Source organism: Aquila chrysaetos, chromosome 2 (genome assembly GCF_900496995.4).
Source record: "Aquila chrysaetos chrysaetos chromosome 2, bAquChr1.4, whole genome shotgun sequence".
NCBI lineage: Eukaryota > Metazoa > Chordata > Aves > Accipitriformes > Accipitridae > Aquila > Aquila chrysaetos.
In genome coordinates, this window is record NC_044005.1 from 40411288 (window position 1) to 40427589 (window position 16302).

At 39.1% G+C, this 16302-nt stretch overlaps 1 protein-coding gene across 13 annotated transcripts in view; it reads left to right on the forward strand.

Moving 5' to 3' along the window:
- Window positions 1-16302, forward strand: part of SIPA1L1 (signal induced proliferation associated 1 like 1) — a 227797-nt gene that overhangs the window by 62143 nt on the left and 149352 nt on the right. For 9 of the 13 annotated variants that reach the window (XM_030039930.1, XM_030039978.2, XM_041129558.1 and 6 more), the window contains one exon: window positions 12679-12773. The exons of the other annotated variants lie outside the window; for them this stretch is intronic. The gene's annotated coding sequence lies outside the window, so the exon portion shown is untranslated. The remainder of the gene's footprint in view (window positions 1-12678; window positions 12774-16302) is intronic. 13 annotated transcript variants of the gene reach the window in all.

A 16302-nucleotide genomic window follows, 5' to 3' on the forward strand; every position in this document is an offset into this window, starting at 1 on the left:
AAAAAAGAAAGTAGGCTTTAGCCAGTAATTTCTTTAAGTAAAGGGTTTGGCATCTTGCTGTTCACCCGTTTCTTCCTCTTTCCTTCCAGATCTAGGCACAGTTGTTGGCAAATTAGTGAACGTGAATCAGAATTTGCATTGGTGGAAAAGTGTAAACAGAGCACGCATGCTGGTAGGCAGTTTCTAAGAGGAGAGTTCCTATAATATTTTCTCAATAGCTAGATTTATTTTGTGTTCGTTACTGTACAGCCAAATTAGTCTTCCATTACACTAAGCAAGTTTTTTCTTGGTGTGAACTGGCTTGAAATGGAGTTTGCCTTGGTTTTGCTTAGAGGGTAAGGTCACCCCAGGGCTTCACAGGTGTCTCTGGTGCTTTGTCTCCCTGCCCGCTGCAGGGAGGAAGGGTTTCAGGACTTGTGTTGAGTGGTGACATCACTCACCTGAAGGGTTTTTTGTTGTTAAGTTACCTTTATTTTGAAGGGGTATTTCGTTTTAGTTACATCCATGTTCTTTATTTACCTCTGTTGTTCATAATTACAACTATTTCTTTTTCCTGAAATGGTCCTTTCATGTAGGCTCTAATAGTTTTTCTCTAATTACTATGCACAGTTAGTTAAGATTTGATTTGCAACATATTAAGATTTACTTTCTGTAACTTTTATAACACAAGACTAAGTGACATGCTTGAGTGAGAAGAGCAGCAAAGCACTGAATCTATGAGCACGTGCTATTCTGGTGGCATGGTTTGGTGGAGGTAGTTTTCTTTTGGAGCCTTGTGCAGGGTTGATATTCCTGTCCTCTCCTCAGCAAAACCATGTTTGCAGCCTGCTGCCTGGTGCAGGGATCACAAGGAGCATTCTTTTGGGTAAAAGCAAACACTTCTCTCTGGAGAAGTGCACTCAAGTAACAGGTGGGTTTTCAGGTGAGTTTGGTGATAGGAGTGTTTTTCATGTGTTGAGTCTAGATAGGAGGAAAGGAACCCTTACTTGTGCTTCACTGATACCAAAATATTTCAGAAAGCCAGGGAGGTGTGAGGAATACTTATGATCAAGGTATTTTTGTGTTTGAAAGCAACCTGAGACACTAAATCGAGACCCTATTGCATTGTAAGGAAAGAACTGAGTGAACAGTGTGGCAGGAGTCTCTTCTCCTCTGGAGTAAACTTTGTGTTATTATTGACAGCTTTTCTAGGGTATCTTACCAGCTATTGGGTATGCAGTGTGCAACCAATCTATCTGGAGATAATGTTTGTAAAATTCTTAGAAATGTGTTAAAGACCTGTGCGTCTTAGAGTGCTGTATAAACATGGTGATTGCAATGCTGTGCTGAGTATGGGTTTGCTGTGTGGTGTGTTCCCTGTGCAGCAGAGTGCTGTTTTCTTAACACTGCGGCTTTATATGGCTGTGGTGGTTGAGACCCTGGTGATGGAGAAGTCATTTTAGGTCATTATCTTACAAAGTATGTGGTACCCTCTGAAATAGCATAAAAATGTCTTTAGATTTGGAAACGTTCCCTTGTCAAGAAAAGACCTTTCTGTTTACCAAATCAAAACTGCAACTGATAATTATTCTGTACCCAAACACTGAAGTGATATGTGGGATGGTGGATCTCTTTATCCTGGATTTCAAACACCTTTTGGTATAGCATGCCAATAATGCTGTGTTCTCCAAGTATTTGAAACTGGGCAGCAAATTGTTCTTCTATGTAATTGCTAGATAACCATTTGTGACCTTTCTTAAAAACTAGTTCAGCAGAGCAGTTTTACATATGATTTATGAGATTGCTTGCCACAGGTCAGGAGGAGATCCATTAACAGAGTGCACTAGTCTAGGCTTATTTGATTTGTCTCCCATCTATGGGACATCAGGACTGTGGAATCTCATCTTCAATTCCCCTTACATCAGTCATGCTAAAAAAGGAAACTGTGCCATGTATGGTAAGTAGATCTGCTGTGTTTTTTTCAAATGCTTCTGCTGAATCTCTTGGAGTAAGAGTCAAACTACATCTGAACCTAATTTTGGAGTGTATTGACAGATTTTAAGCTTGCTTGTACCTGATAAAATTAGTATTTTAGCTAAAGTTCAGGTGTGTTTTTTCTCAAAGCAATAAATAGTTGCCTGGGGTAACTAGTAAAGCCAATGGGATGAGATTTTTTTCATTTGGGCGTCTCAGAGCTCAGCCCTCTCTCTTGGCAATTGCTGTTGTAGCAGTATTGGACAGGATCTGCATTTTCCTAGCAAAATTGAGAATTTTCCTCTTTAGAAGCTCAGGGTGTGGAGATGTGGCCTCACCAGCCTGGCACAAGCCTGTGCAGCCCCTGGATCTTGCTTTTGTCCTCCCCCTGCTCCAACTCGGCTGCTCCTTCCTACCTCTTCCACTTACAGATGTGTGCAGCTGCAGGGTGGGCTGAAGCGAGAGATGAATCCTGCTGAAAGTCAACACTTCCAAAGAAAGGGGGTAAGAGAGCTCTTCCCCACCAGCAGTGCATACATGCTTCATAATGGGTTTGACTGGCCCTGTATGGCCTTAGTAGGACGTTTCTGAAATCAGCTGCTACTTAACGGTATGTCTGGTTTTTTATAAGCAGGATTTGTTAAAGTTGTGCTGGTGCCCCACGTTCCTGCCCTAGATTGTTTGAATTCCATGTGATGCATTACTAACGTTTTCTTTCCCATGCTTTTCCTAATCCCATCAGAAGCTAACCATCACACATTTGTAGTAATGACACTGTCATATTATTAGGATTGGATAAAAATAATTTAAGACCTGCCTTAGGCTCTTTGTAGATGCTGTCAGAGGCATCATATAATAATGCTATAGATTTTCAAAATGGGTCTCCAAATGTATGGGGAAAAAAATCTGCTGTTAGGTAATTCCAATGGCCACAATACAGCTGAGACAGTCTTTTCTCTGAAATATTTTCCTGTTTGGGAAACAATTTGAAGCTTTGTCCCTGTGTTCTCAAGACAGTGCTTTTTAAAGCTAATCTTGAAACTGAAAAATTTTAAAAAAAGCTTGCTGGGTTTCACTGCAGGCATGCAGGCAAGCTTTTTTAGATAGAAATAATGTGGACAGTCTCTCAGAATGATTACTTGTCACCGGGTTGGTTTGCTCTTATTTAATGTAAGAATAACTTTTTTTTGTTGTTGTTGTTAAAGACATGTTCCTATATCTATGTATTCAAAGGAATGACGTGTCATGTGGAGTCCATAGCTTCTACTTAACGGCGCTGATTTCTAGCTCTTCTGTTAATATAGCTCACTGAGCTGTGCAACATTTCGGTTGTCTGATACAAATGGACAAATATTTTTATGAAAAACTAAAGAACAAGGTGTTAATTTTTTCCCTCAAGATTTATAGTTACTTTTTATTTTTACAGTCAACGGGTGAAATGTAAACCTTTGCTGGCATGTTTATTTGAATGAATCAGTGGAACAGGCTTTTTTCAAGGCTTTTATTTAGAAGAGTAGTCATGTTCTGCCCTAAAGATATAGGGAAGCAGGTGAATTGATTTGTTCCTGTGTATTCTTGACTGATGGACAATGACTCCAATGGACTAGAGCAGAAGATGCTATTTGGATTGTGAAAGTGCTTAAAAAGAAACGTTCATTTGCAATGTGTACGGGTTTTGTGCTTCTGTTACTAATTCTCCTTTTACATTTGAACTTTTTAGCCTGGCGTAAGATTAGAGAATTTTTTCCTCTTTAATGGAAATCTCTGGCATACAGAGTGTATTTGATTAAGAAACAGATGTGGATAGTGGGTGCTTCTGGGTGGTGGGCGAGTCAGGTGCTTCTGCTGTGACTATGGCTGAGCTGAGCTGCCGAAAACACTGTGGCTGCCTTCTGGGGGAGTGCTGCTGCTGGCGGAGGTGTGGTGCCTCCTCCACCGTGGTTCTGTGGCTTGGGGGAAAAAAACCCCAACGTTATTTACTGGCTTCTCTAATTGCCAATGTTATGCCCCTCCTCCCTTTTTAGTTTTATGTTCTTTAACATCTGTAGCTTCTGCAACCTCTGTAATTGCTGTTCGATTACATTGGCCTGGTGCTGCAGGTTTGCAGTTACTAACATTTGTGAACTTTTCCTTAAAGAGTATCTTTCTGTAAAGTGAAAGTAAACTCAGTTTTCTGCATCCAAGCAAACAAAAAACCCCTAACAAAAGCTATGTTATCACCTTTTATGCTATGGCATTATATTAAGTTACTTTTTTCTGCTCTTGTACTTCTAGGTTGTATTGTTTTCCCCAGCACTAATGAATACATACTGAAGTGCAGAATCTCAATTTGTGGCAATGTGGAAATGTTTCATGTACTTCATTAAGAATGGATAACCTTGCTGTTTTGTTTCTTCATAATCTAATTTCCCATATTAACAATTTTCTTATTTTACTTTCTTTCCTAGAATTGCAGTTTCTTTAGAAACAAGGGTGTCTAGTTTTTTGGTATTCCTATTAAAATCATGAGTTGTTCAAAAGTGTGTTTTTCTCTGTATCCAAGGGTGTTAGTTACAAAGTGTTTTAACTGCAGCATATGTAGATAAACAAATACGCTATTTTAGCCCCTTCCCACTGCCAAAAATAATAGCAAAAAAAGTCCCTGACTTCCTTATAGCTCCATCTCCTAATTTGGGTTTAATCTTATATCTTGTAATTACTCATTTACCTTCAGACCATTGTACTTTTAAAGGTGATATATCTAGTGTCAGAGTCTGTGTCAGCATGGTGTGTATCGTACAATACAATGTCCCTCAATGCTTTGACAAAGACCATTTTTCTTAAGACTCTTTACTCTCTATCAAACATACTCCAGAACTAAATTCAAAATACCCAAAGTAATCTACCTGAAGTAGCCTAATTTCTCAGTGTTTCTTGTACTAAAAAAAGCAGGAAGAGTATGTATTTGTGAATTCATACTTCTGTATATTTACTGATAAATAAGAGAATCCTATGTTGAGAGCCAGACATTCAAAGTCACTTCATTTTTAACAAAAGAAGAAAAGGTGTGGACCAGATTCTCAGCTATACCTGGTCAGCCTGGGTGCAAATGGTTCTGTAATAGTGAGACTACCTTAAAAATAGTGTTTGAATAATTATGTAGCACACTGGTGTGGACTGGGTAACTTTTCTGGCCTTGAGTTGAACAGTTGAAGCTGGGAATAGATTTTCATGAATCCTTAATAGTTAGCTATATTAATAGTCTCTCGATTCATGAGGTACTTTCTTACATTTCTCTTTTGGTTTGGGTTTATTAAAAGTAATATGTTCAGAGTGTTCTGCAACTCTCTTCCCTTTCTTCCGACGGATAAATGAGCACCGAGTTCTCAAAATGTTACATCTCATTTTATTAGTGAAACTGCAGCAACTTTGGAATGGACAAAAATCAAGGCAGGTTCCAAAACTTGTCTGTTCAGATAAAAATCTGGTGTTGAAGACTGCTGCTGTTCATGGCTGTGCATGTAGTTAGAGAGAAATTATATTAGCATTGAATTTTCTTTAATGTGTGCAATTTTGCTAATATTCTTGGAAACGCAAAAGTAGCGGGTTCTGCTGCAACTCAAATACTTTCTCATTTGAAAATGAATATAAAATCTAATTTGTTTTTCGTTCACCCTCTCTCCTCAGAGATCTATCAAATTACCCTCTGTTTTAGATTCAAGTTCTTCATGGAAATTAATCGTTCTGACCCCTGTGAAGTAAATATTACTTTCATTAATGGGAAAATTGCAGAACAGACAAGTAAAATTGCTTGCTTGAATTATGCAGAGCTCTTAAACATGTGGTCAAATTGCTAGACTGCGCCTGTTTTCAATAAATTCTTTACAAAACTTTTTTTATGTAATCTGTAGTAATATTGATGCCATCTAAGCAGACAGAAAAATGCTTTTCTTGTTTCCTGAAGAGTTCTGTGACCAAAAGGATAACTGTGAAATAACTGTTTATAGAACAGTGTATCTTGAAATGTGGATAAGTGAGCTATCTACTGAGAAGAGTACAAAATAGTTTGTAATTTTCCTAGGGAAACAGGCAAAGAACCCTTTTAAATTTTATCTTAACCTGGCAAAGAGCATGAAGGTCCTTGAATGGGCAGAGAAACCCCCGCTCTAATGGAAATTACCAGGTCTGCCAAGGGAGTCAAATGGGGATGGAGATGGAAGGTGCTTGTGTTTTATGGAATAACAGATTATTGGTTCCCATGAAATGCAAGTGTCAAAGAGGCTTCTCCACTGAAAGTGGATACCTTGGGTGCGGCAGGAGAGAATATTTTGAATTACTTTTGTCTCTTTCAGTAGGGTGGAAATAATGAGTTATGCTTTATCGCAAAGGCAGTGTAGATGAATGTTTTCTTTTCCTTGAAGAAAGGCTTGTAACATAAGAAAGCAGAAGTTTGATTACATATGCAGTAAACTTCCTAGCTAAAGAATTGTCTTTTTATTATAGTTGAATTTTGAATTAGGGATAGAAGAAGATATGATTTATGAAGTGTGAAACTTGTTAGAGATTACTAAGATTTTCAGTTTGACACACTTTCAAAGCTTTCGAAGACTGAATAAATTCTGCTCAACAGAGTGCAATTTTTTATATTCTGTTGGATATTTTGAAACTATAGTGATGAAGTTAATGCCTCTCAATGAATTTTATGGGCAGAAGACATCTCTACAACTTTTATTGTGAAGCTTCCTTCTGTAGCAGATGTATGGTGTATGTTTCTGGTGTTCTGTGAAGGGGACTGGAGGCTTACAGAAGTGGTGCTCACAGCACGTATGCAGTTAACGGAAATCTATGTTTGGGTATTCCTGGCTTCAACACTTTTTGAGGTAAAGGGTTAAGTAGTGGAGTTTCTGCAATATGCTGGTTTACTGTGAAAGACTGGGGAAATGTGATTTCATGTTTTGTTTGTTGACAGATGTTAGTACATGTCAATGGAAACCCACGGTTGATTGGTGGGCAGGGATGCTGTTCAGTAGCAGCGCTTCATGGCTTTTAGTTTGTTCACTATAAGGCAGTTCTCTGCCTTCTTGTTTTGGGTGTCTTAATTTGTCTAGCTAATGTATTGTTGCTTACATTATGTGTATTATCAGTTCATCAAAGTGCTGATGAAAGCCTTCATATAAAGAGAAGTTGTTATGGTCCTTCGCCATGGGTGCTAGAAGTTGGAAGACTAATATTTCTGACTGCCACTTGGCTGCTGGATGACCTAGAGCAATGCCTTTTCTTTCTCTTACCTTGATTTCCCTTTCTTTGTACTTGGTTTAATGATATTTACCTTATCTGCAAAGCACTTTGAACCCTTATCAGTGGAAAGCTTCCTAATGGTGGCAGATTCTCTGCATCTTCCTCTTTTTTCACTGACAAACAGCTTTAAAATTCCAAATACAGAAGTCATTCGAGATGCCAGCTCAGTCTTTTCATTTCTTTCAACAGCAGTCACATGGATTGAAAATATATGGTGGGCGGGGAATGGAAAAATAGTGAGCTTTCAAATTATGAATTTGCAAATTCTTTGCTGGATGTGCCCTTTATCCTTTCTCCTCCAGTTTTTTCAGCCACAGACAGATTATTAGTTCTTTGATTGGCAGCATTAACTCCTTCTACAGTGGAAAACCCTGTCCTTCTCTTGTAGCTTAGCTGTGACAGAAAGCTAGGCTGAAAAGAAGCAATAGGACAACTTTTCTGAAGAGAAAACTTAACTTTTGAAGAGGGAATATTGGACAGCAAAAAGGGTGGGTCACTACTTCATGTAAGGGGGGAGAAAAGTGGACTGTTTGCATTTGTTGTTGGTTTTCTGCATTTCAAACTTAAGTATTTGCATTCCTTACTTTAAAGTGCTTACTGTTGTCAGCAGTAACTCCAAAGTTCACATTTTCATGGTTGTGCTCTGTAAATGCCTTGATGTTTTACTTTGGTTAGTTCAGGACTGGACAAAAGCATTAATTCATAGATGAGAAGCTCTTTCAACTCAGCAGTATCTTCTTGGTATAGGTATTTTACTTGTAGGATGTGCAATTATATTAAAGGTAAACCTAAAACCTTTTATATGCTATTACAGTCATACACTGTGTGGCTAGAAAAACTGCCTCAGTGTGAAAGTGTGCGAGCCATGGTGGTTGTGAGTAACCAGGAAAAGTTATGGCTTACTGTACTAACATGATGTTGTGAACATCAGAAGAAGCCTTTTCAGGTTAAATGAATTTAAATGAAACTTTGTTCCATTACCCTTTTGAGAAAAATGTGAAGAATTACAGTAATTGACTCCTGTTGACAGGGCAGCAAAGTAGTTAATGAATTAAATGCAATGTTTCTAATTTTGATTGATACTGTATAATTACGATGTCAAAGGTATTTGAATTTGTATCAGGCTGTAAATCTGCATCAGACTTCTAGTTTACCCCTGCTGAGAGGAAAAACCCAACACACAGAACGAGAAAACCTAGACAACCCCCCAACCTGAGCCGAATCTCCCTTCACTCAAAAATTGAAATACAATTCAATTTCAGATCTCTTTTTCTATACTGCTATTTAACAAAAAGGTATGAGAAGGTAAAAAGGTTTCACTAGTTCAGCTTTCTTCCTTGTTAGTAGCATATCTCTGAGAAATTCCTGAAGGTCTTCATTTCTGAAAAGCAAAGGACAAATACTTTCTCTGAATTTTGATGGCAGCAGCAGCAGAGAATCCCTTGACAGCCCTCCATGCTCTTCTAGGGTTTTTTCTTTCCTAATAGCCTTAGTCTGACTGGAGATCTTAGAGCCTGAAGGTAAAAGGCAGCCTTCCAAACTACTTGAGCTGTTCTGTTCTCACTAAGAAGAAATAAAACTTCATTTTACCTAAAAGTGAAATTTATGGAAGAATACAAGAGATCAGATCATTCTGGCAGTGACTCGTGAAGCAAATGTTCTTTAGCTTGACAAGCTGAGCATGAAAGGATACACTTTATTAGGATGCAAATTCTACGTATGTGATTCATTTGTTGTGTAATATTTTCCTGCATTTTTTGATTATTAGAATTATATGTGTATTACTATGTAGAGAGGCTTTATTAATGTGTCTGAAATAGTATTTCACTGTTCACCAGAGTGAAAGTCAAGATGGCTATAATTTCAAAATTTAGTAGGAGTTTATATATACCTTCTTTTATAATAAACAACTCCAATTTTCCTAGAATAAGGGACTTCAATTCTTACTTTTTATACAGCTTTTTTTTTTTTGTACTTTTTTCTACATCACCTTCTTTTCTTTTTGCTGTGTTTTTCAACATTTCGCATTTATTGTTTCAGATCCTCCTTTTTTCTGGAGGTTCTACTGTTGATGAGTTTTATACCTCTGTTTGATACTTCATCCCTACCTGCCTTTCTGACCCAGAAGAATTTGTGCCTTAGTGAGCTTTAGGAGCAGCTGTCTTGTGTTTTAAGAGTAATTTTTAGAGCTTAGCTGTGACTCTGAGTGTGCTGCTTTTGCTTGCCATATAGGTTTGTGCAAGTGAGCTGGCTTGGTGCTTTTCAAAATCCTGTCTTACCTGTGTTTCTGATGTGTATGAGTAATAGCCATTAGTGCGTAACAATCGTATAGTTGAAAAGATGTATAAAAATGAAGTTTACTTTGTAGTAATGTTGTTCATCAGTTTCTGGCATTCAGCATCTTCAGTGACAGCATACGTTTGGCTGGTGATGAAACTTAGAGCCCTGTGAAAGCTTTGTTTGGAGGTGGCCTTTCCGGACTACTGCTCTAGGCTGTTCTCTGTTGTGGCAGTGTACTGTGGGTGCAGGAATTGAGTCATCTGCTAGGAACAGGGCTTTGAAAATACCAGCCCAAACACTGAAGGGAATTGGGTGCTGAAGTCCTATCTTCTTGTGACTGGGGTTTGCAAAATAACTTGCAGGCTGGTGTCCAAAGCCATGGGAGCAGCAGCATCTTCTTTTCCATACAATGCATCATCTCATGTTTGTTGAAGTTCATTGGTGAAGCTTGTCCTGGCTGTCTTCATTCCTCTGGTAGTAATTACAGTAACAATCAGCTAACGCATGTACGTCAAAAGCCTTTTGTTTTTATTGTGAAGGGAAAGACAGACCTATTAAAAATATTTTCATTGGTTTATGATGGCACAAGAACACTTTATGTAGACTGTTTAGAAATGATAATGGGTATAGGTGGTGCCTTCCTAAAGAAAACAGGATATTTCCAATGATGCGTGTTCCTTCTTTCTTTTGAAAATCTGGATTAGTTAATAATCCTGAAAGGCCTGCTCACTTTCCTTGGGGGATGAATGGACTGAAGGCTGTGTGGGCTAGGGAGGAAAAGGGTTTTTTTAACTGTCTATGAGAGAGAAACATCTGAACTTCTTGTAGCTATTTTTACAGCAGTTTCGAATACTGTTAGATTCTGCTGAGAATAAATGCTAGTTATTCTTAGTGTTGCTGAAGAGCATTCTCTTTCCCTTTCTTTTTTTGAAAAGGCTTTGGCTGTAATTTCAATACTTCCTAATGCTATTAATTATATAAGGCTTCTGAAGCTTTGGACTGCTGTTCTGCAGGTGATTTGCTGCTCCATGAGAACAGCTTTTGCAGGATGCGGCAGAGAAGTGGGGGAGGTGAAGCATTCCTTGGGTCGGTGGTGGATTCTGAAATCAGGGGGATGAATCTGCAAGGACTCCTCATCTTGCTTGTAGTACTGCATATTGACATCTGGAATGTAGCAAACAATCCTTTGAATTCTCTTTAAGTAACACATTTTAGTTCTTTCAAGGGTGATGTAAGAAAATAGCCTTTTTCAGTAAAACCAAGTTCTTTCTTCCCTCCCTCCTTATGTACGCCTACACCAATGTTTTTTCAGCTCTGCAAGTGTGTTTTTTCTCACTCTCTCTGCTGTGTAGGCGGCCTTCCCAATCACAATTGAGCTTCGCAGGCAATCTTTAAAAAAAAAAAAAAAAAAGAAAAAGTTGTCTTTACACAGCAGGTGTATAATTTAAGACCAAAGAAAATGGAGAGTTCTGGGTTAGAATTATGATGCATCTTAGTAATGCTTGAATAGGTGAAGAACTTCACCCTAAAGAAAACAAGGAAAATTTTTCTTGATCAGAAGGCCACCACCTGCAGAAATTATTTAGTTACCTTCTGTGCAAATGACTTGCCAAAATGTCAGTAGCAATCACAAGCAGATAGATTTTAAACCTTTTACTTGCCTCATTAGACTGAGTTATAATTGAACTTTTCTACCCCAAAATTACAGTGTGACTACTGAAAGAGACAGGTTCAGTTGGTTAGTAATATGAAAGTTAAAATGCAGTTCTTCCTGGAATGTTACCATATGTTATACATGAGTTCAGTTCTCTGTACCTTTTGGAAACTGCTTTTGCTGCACTTGATGACCATTTTTTTGTGTACTGCAGCTCTTTTGATAATGCTGCTCATTTTTCCGAGCTCTTAATTTCACACAGTATTTTGTAAATAAGCCTAAACTTCACTTGCAATAAAAAACCCAACTCTGAAAGCTATATTTTTAATTGCTTAAAGGAAGATAGCAGTATTTACTTTCTTGAGCTCAGTTGATAATGCTATTTGGCACTTAAAGAATTTTGGTTGATGCGAATGTTCTTGCCAACAGGTATTCAAGCTTAACTGTCTAGAAGTACTGTTGAGAGAGTAGCAAGGGGTGACTTGAAATTCTTTGCTTATCAACTTATCCAATTTCAGAGATCATTTTAATAAAATAAATAGCAATTGTACCATGATTTTATGTGCAGCTTATGCCGGCATTGCAGCTGAGAGCAGCTGTCCTCGTCTGGTTATCCTGTCCCATACCTTTTCCGCCTCATGTCAGGACAAGTTCTTACGTAGCCGTGCAGTGAACTGGATTGGGGAAAACCAGGTTGGAGAAATGATCTAGGTCTTTTCCTCCAGTCTCTTTATTTAGAGTCGGATTTTAATCTGTCTCTTTGATATGATTCACCACGCGTCTCCTCTAACGCGTGAGCTTGGTGGGAGTAGAGGAGGACAAAAATTCATTGGTGGTACGTGCTCTACCTCCAGCTTGTGCCTCTGCGGAGTTCTAGGGACTGCAGCATAAATCTCCATGGTTACATCTGCTTGCCCAGTCTAATTTTAGAGGGCTCCTAACATCTACAGTTGCAAGCCTTTTGTAGCAACAGACAGAGGTCAGATGTTAAGGCTAATGCTGAAACTATACAGATTTTATTACAGGACCTGGTAAACAGGAAGGACCAGTTTCAAGACTTTTTTCCTCGCTACTCTTGGAGACTTAGAGGACTGCAGTTGGTGACTTAGATAAACTCATTCCTGCTCTTCCTTGTGTTTGACAGGCTCTGTGTTGAGTAGGGAGGAGAAAATTGGGCCACAGCACTGCTAAATGTCCCCCTTCTTTCAGGTGTAACCAAATGTTTGTTTAATCACTAAATGCCTGGCAGAATGTGTTCTGGAAGAAAGTAACTTGGTTCAGAGAAAGGGTGATAAAAGAAAGGTCGGGATTGTTTTAGTGAGAAACTTCTTATGCAGGCTTTCTCAGATGAGTAAGTTTGCTGCAAAAACTTAAGAGGTTCACGGTTTTATAAGTCTTCATGGTTGCTTCTGGCTTCTTACAAGCACAATTTCCACAATACCCTTTACCTTTTGAAAAAGATTTCACCTGTTTGTTTCCCATTCACATTTTGTTCATACCCATGGTCTTTCTAGGTTTCACTGTGGTGTTTCATCTGGAGCTGGTCATGACAGCCACCAGGAGCTTTTGCTAAAGCTGCATGTGCCTACCTTCTCAGGAGTTTGGATAGGTAAGAGTGCATGCTCCGCTTCCTGTACCATCCGACAGATGTTCCCCTTTGGAGTAGCGCTAGTTGCCACAAAAATCAGCGTTGGCTTTGTGACTGCGGATAGCACGTAGTGTTTCACACAATACAAAAGGGGTGGTCTCCAGCAGGATGGTTTATCCGGGTAGGCTGGCTGCCGCCGAGTGCCAGACTGTATCCCAGTCTGTCGCTGAACGCATCTTCTATATGCGAGAGCTTTTTTCAGGAGGGAGATGCAAGGGGACTAGATGGCTACTCCCTCCCCCCTTTCTACTAGGTATTTGTAGAAGTGTTCGTAAAAGCGGGTTGGACTCTGTTCAGACTGTGACAGAATGCCTGGTTTTGTCACATTTTCTAAAACACAGTAGTTCTTGTAGGTGGTTTCTTTTAATCTACTTGTGAAACTAAACTTGTGTTGTAAGGAAGAAACGGATGATTATTCTGAATGTGCCTCATTCTTGAAAAGGACTGGCTTTTAGTACATGATCTATCCTTTCACAGAGAAATATAATATGCTTTTAGGGAGTTTGTGTAAAGATAAAAAGGATGCTGCAAGCGTGAGATGCTGCAGTTCTGCCCATGCAGCCTTGCCCTCTGTCTTCTATCAATTGCAAGCCCTTTGCAGGTGTGTAATGACCTGGTTCAAGAAGGCATATCAAGAAGGTTGGAAAACTGTAGCGTGTGGTTTTGGGGGGTGGGGGGAGGAGGGATAGGGAGCAGTGGTGTTGGTTTTGCAAAGATGGGCAGGGGTGGATTTATTTTCAGGTGGATCGGCTTCCTGAATTAACATGTTGCACAAGCTATAGTGCTGCCTGAAGGGAGGTGACCAGAGTACTTGCTAGGGACCGGACCACGGGGAGAACAGCATTAAGATCTGAACTTAGATCAGTTTCAACTCATTTGCAGCCAGGCAGTAAAAACACAGCCCCCTCCACTGAACAGATTTTAATGATCTGTTTATTAACAAATGTTGAAAGCTATAGGTGTAGGATATGCAAAGGAAGTCCAGTCTGGAAGTGACAGGCCGTGTAATAAACATTGCTACTAAAGAAAAATACCTCCCTTGTAACATCAGTTCATCAGTCTGTGGGATGTCTACAGAAACAAATATGTTTCTTATTTGAGAGAATCTGCCCTGTAGTTGTTGCAGTTGTTTTGGACAATGTTGTTGTATTGAAAGTGTCAATTTAAATCTGTTCTTCCAAAATACTGTCAGCAAACCTGCATTGTGTTGGCAGAGGACTGCTTAGCCTCTGAGGTTTGATTTATTGTAGCAACAAAACCTTTTCTTCAGAGGACATATATATTGGAAACAAACATGTTTGTTTGCGGATCTAGAGAAGCCCTTGGAAAAGGCTGTTTTAATTATTTTATCTTTCCCCTTGAGTCGTCTTACCTTTTCACTTGGCACCATCTTTAGTGTTGATTTTTACATGCAATCGTTATTGTGGTTTTCTTTGATATGGAGCTCTCAAAGTTACAGACAGAGGAAAAAATGTTGTGTCCATCTCTTTCCCACCACACCATGCAAAAGTTTGTTTTGGTTTGGTTTTGCAGTTTGTGGTCAGGATGCTTTTTGATCTTAAACACTGTGTAGTGGGGCATGGACAGTGAAAAAGGGCTGTCTTGAGTGATGAAGTAAAAGCAATCTCTTAGCTATTCATTTAACTTACTAGTAGAAAGTAAGTGAACCAATTTTCCCCTTGCTATGTTTGGATTCCACAGTTTGGTTTTTTTGTCATATGCTTTCCATAAAGAATGTCCACGTAATTAAAACTAATTTTGGCAGTGATGGTGTCACCATGTTATACGACTGAAATGCTTAACAAAGGTGGTAAGTTCCTTTTTATTATAATCATGCAATTTTTGTTCACTAATGGAAATTGTTTTGCAATGGAATTTTTTAAATTGTTAAATTCCAGCTCGTAACAAATCTTTTTATACAAACTTATATTTAAAACTTAATTTGTTTCCCTAGTAACATTTCTAATTGTTTATGAACTCATAAGCTCATGGTCCTGTAGACCCCGTCTTGTTTACTGAAATTCATGAACAGATTTTACAGTTGGGAGTTAAACGTTTTAGTAAAGCATATCCCTGTTAACAGGTAGTTTGTTTAGAAATAGTAACTTGTTCCAATAAAGCTGATTTTTGCTTATGTTTTCAAATATGGAATCTAATTGGATTTGTAAAGATATTTAGGGACAAGACAGCAGCATGAACTTAGTTTTGTTAGATTCCCCAGATTCTTCTGTTAATATTGACAGAATAAAACTTGTAAAATTCTGCATACAACTCTAACCTGAGACTGCTTATTTCTCCTTGACCTGCACTTAAGATAAAGTGGAGGACTGGGGGGAGGGAAGAGGAAGGGATGGTCACTGTGCCTAAGTGGCTGATGTTGACCTTAAGTTATGTTTTGTAAGATAGTGTTTAAAACTGCTGGTTTTATCTGTACTATTGTTTGCCTTTTGACAGGTTGAAGCCCCGTGGCTTTGTTTATCACTGGTAATAAGGCCTGGTTGCCTGGGGTGGAGTTGGGGTGGGAAAGGTTTTGCCTTGGTGATCCTTGCTCTTTCACAGGGACATGTTTAAGAGTACATACATAGTGCCGTGCTCCCTGTAATGGGAGATGGCAGCTGTATGGGTACCCTTTCTCTGAATGGCCGGGAGGAGGTGTACAGAGTTGTGTTCCCTTCTTGCATTTTGCAGGTTTTCATCTTTTTGCAGAAATTTCCCAAAGGTTTAGTTGGTGTTTTGTACAAAGGGTTTCTTTTATTAGGGTTGTGTAGGTCTGTACAGCTGTTTCCCTGAGGAGTCTGAAGAAAGTTAGGAACCCCCCCCTGAAATTAGTGCTTATAGTCTTGGCCTCATTATAAAAACAGGGTGTTGCTTGAGGAGTGCATGTATGTATTTTGTATGCATGCATGTTCCTGTGCATGCATGCACGCACCTGAGAGACAAAGGGAATAGGAGTATTAGATGCTGTTGTTGCCAGCCAGCAATTAAGCACCACGCAGCCACTGGTCCCCCCTACAGTGGGATGAGGGAGAGAATTGGGGGAAAAAAGGTAAAACTCATGGGTTGAGATAACGACAGTTTAATAGGACAGAAAAGGAAGGGAAAATAATGATAATAGAATATACAAAATAAGTGATGCACAACACAGTTGCTCACCACCCGCTGACAGATGCCCAGCCAACCCCCAAGCCACAGTGCTCCCCAGCCAACTGCCCCTGGCTTATATACTGGGCATGATGATATGGTATAGAATACCCATTTGGCTCCTTTGGGTCAGCTGTCCTGGCTGTGTCCCCTCCCGGTTTCTTGTGCACTCCCAGGCTCCACTGGCAGGGCAGTATGAAAAGCTGAAAAGTCCTTGACTTAGTTGTTGCTAAGCAATGTTTATACTAAAACATCTGTGTGTTATCAACATTGTTCTCATACTAAATTCAAAACACAGCACTATACCAGCTACTAAGAAGAAAATTAACTTTTTTTTCCAGCTGTAACC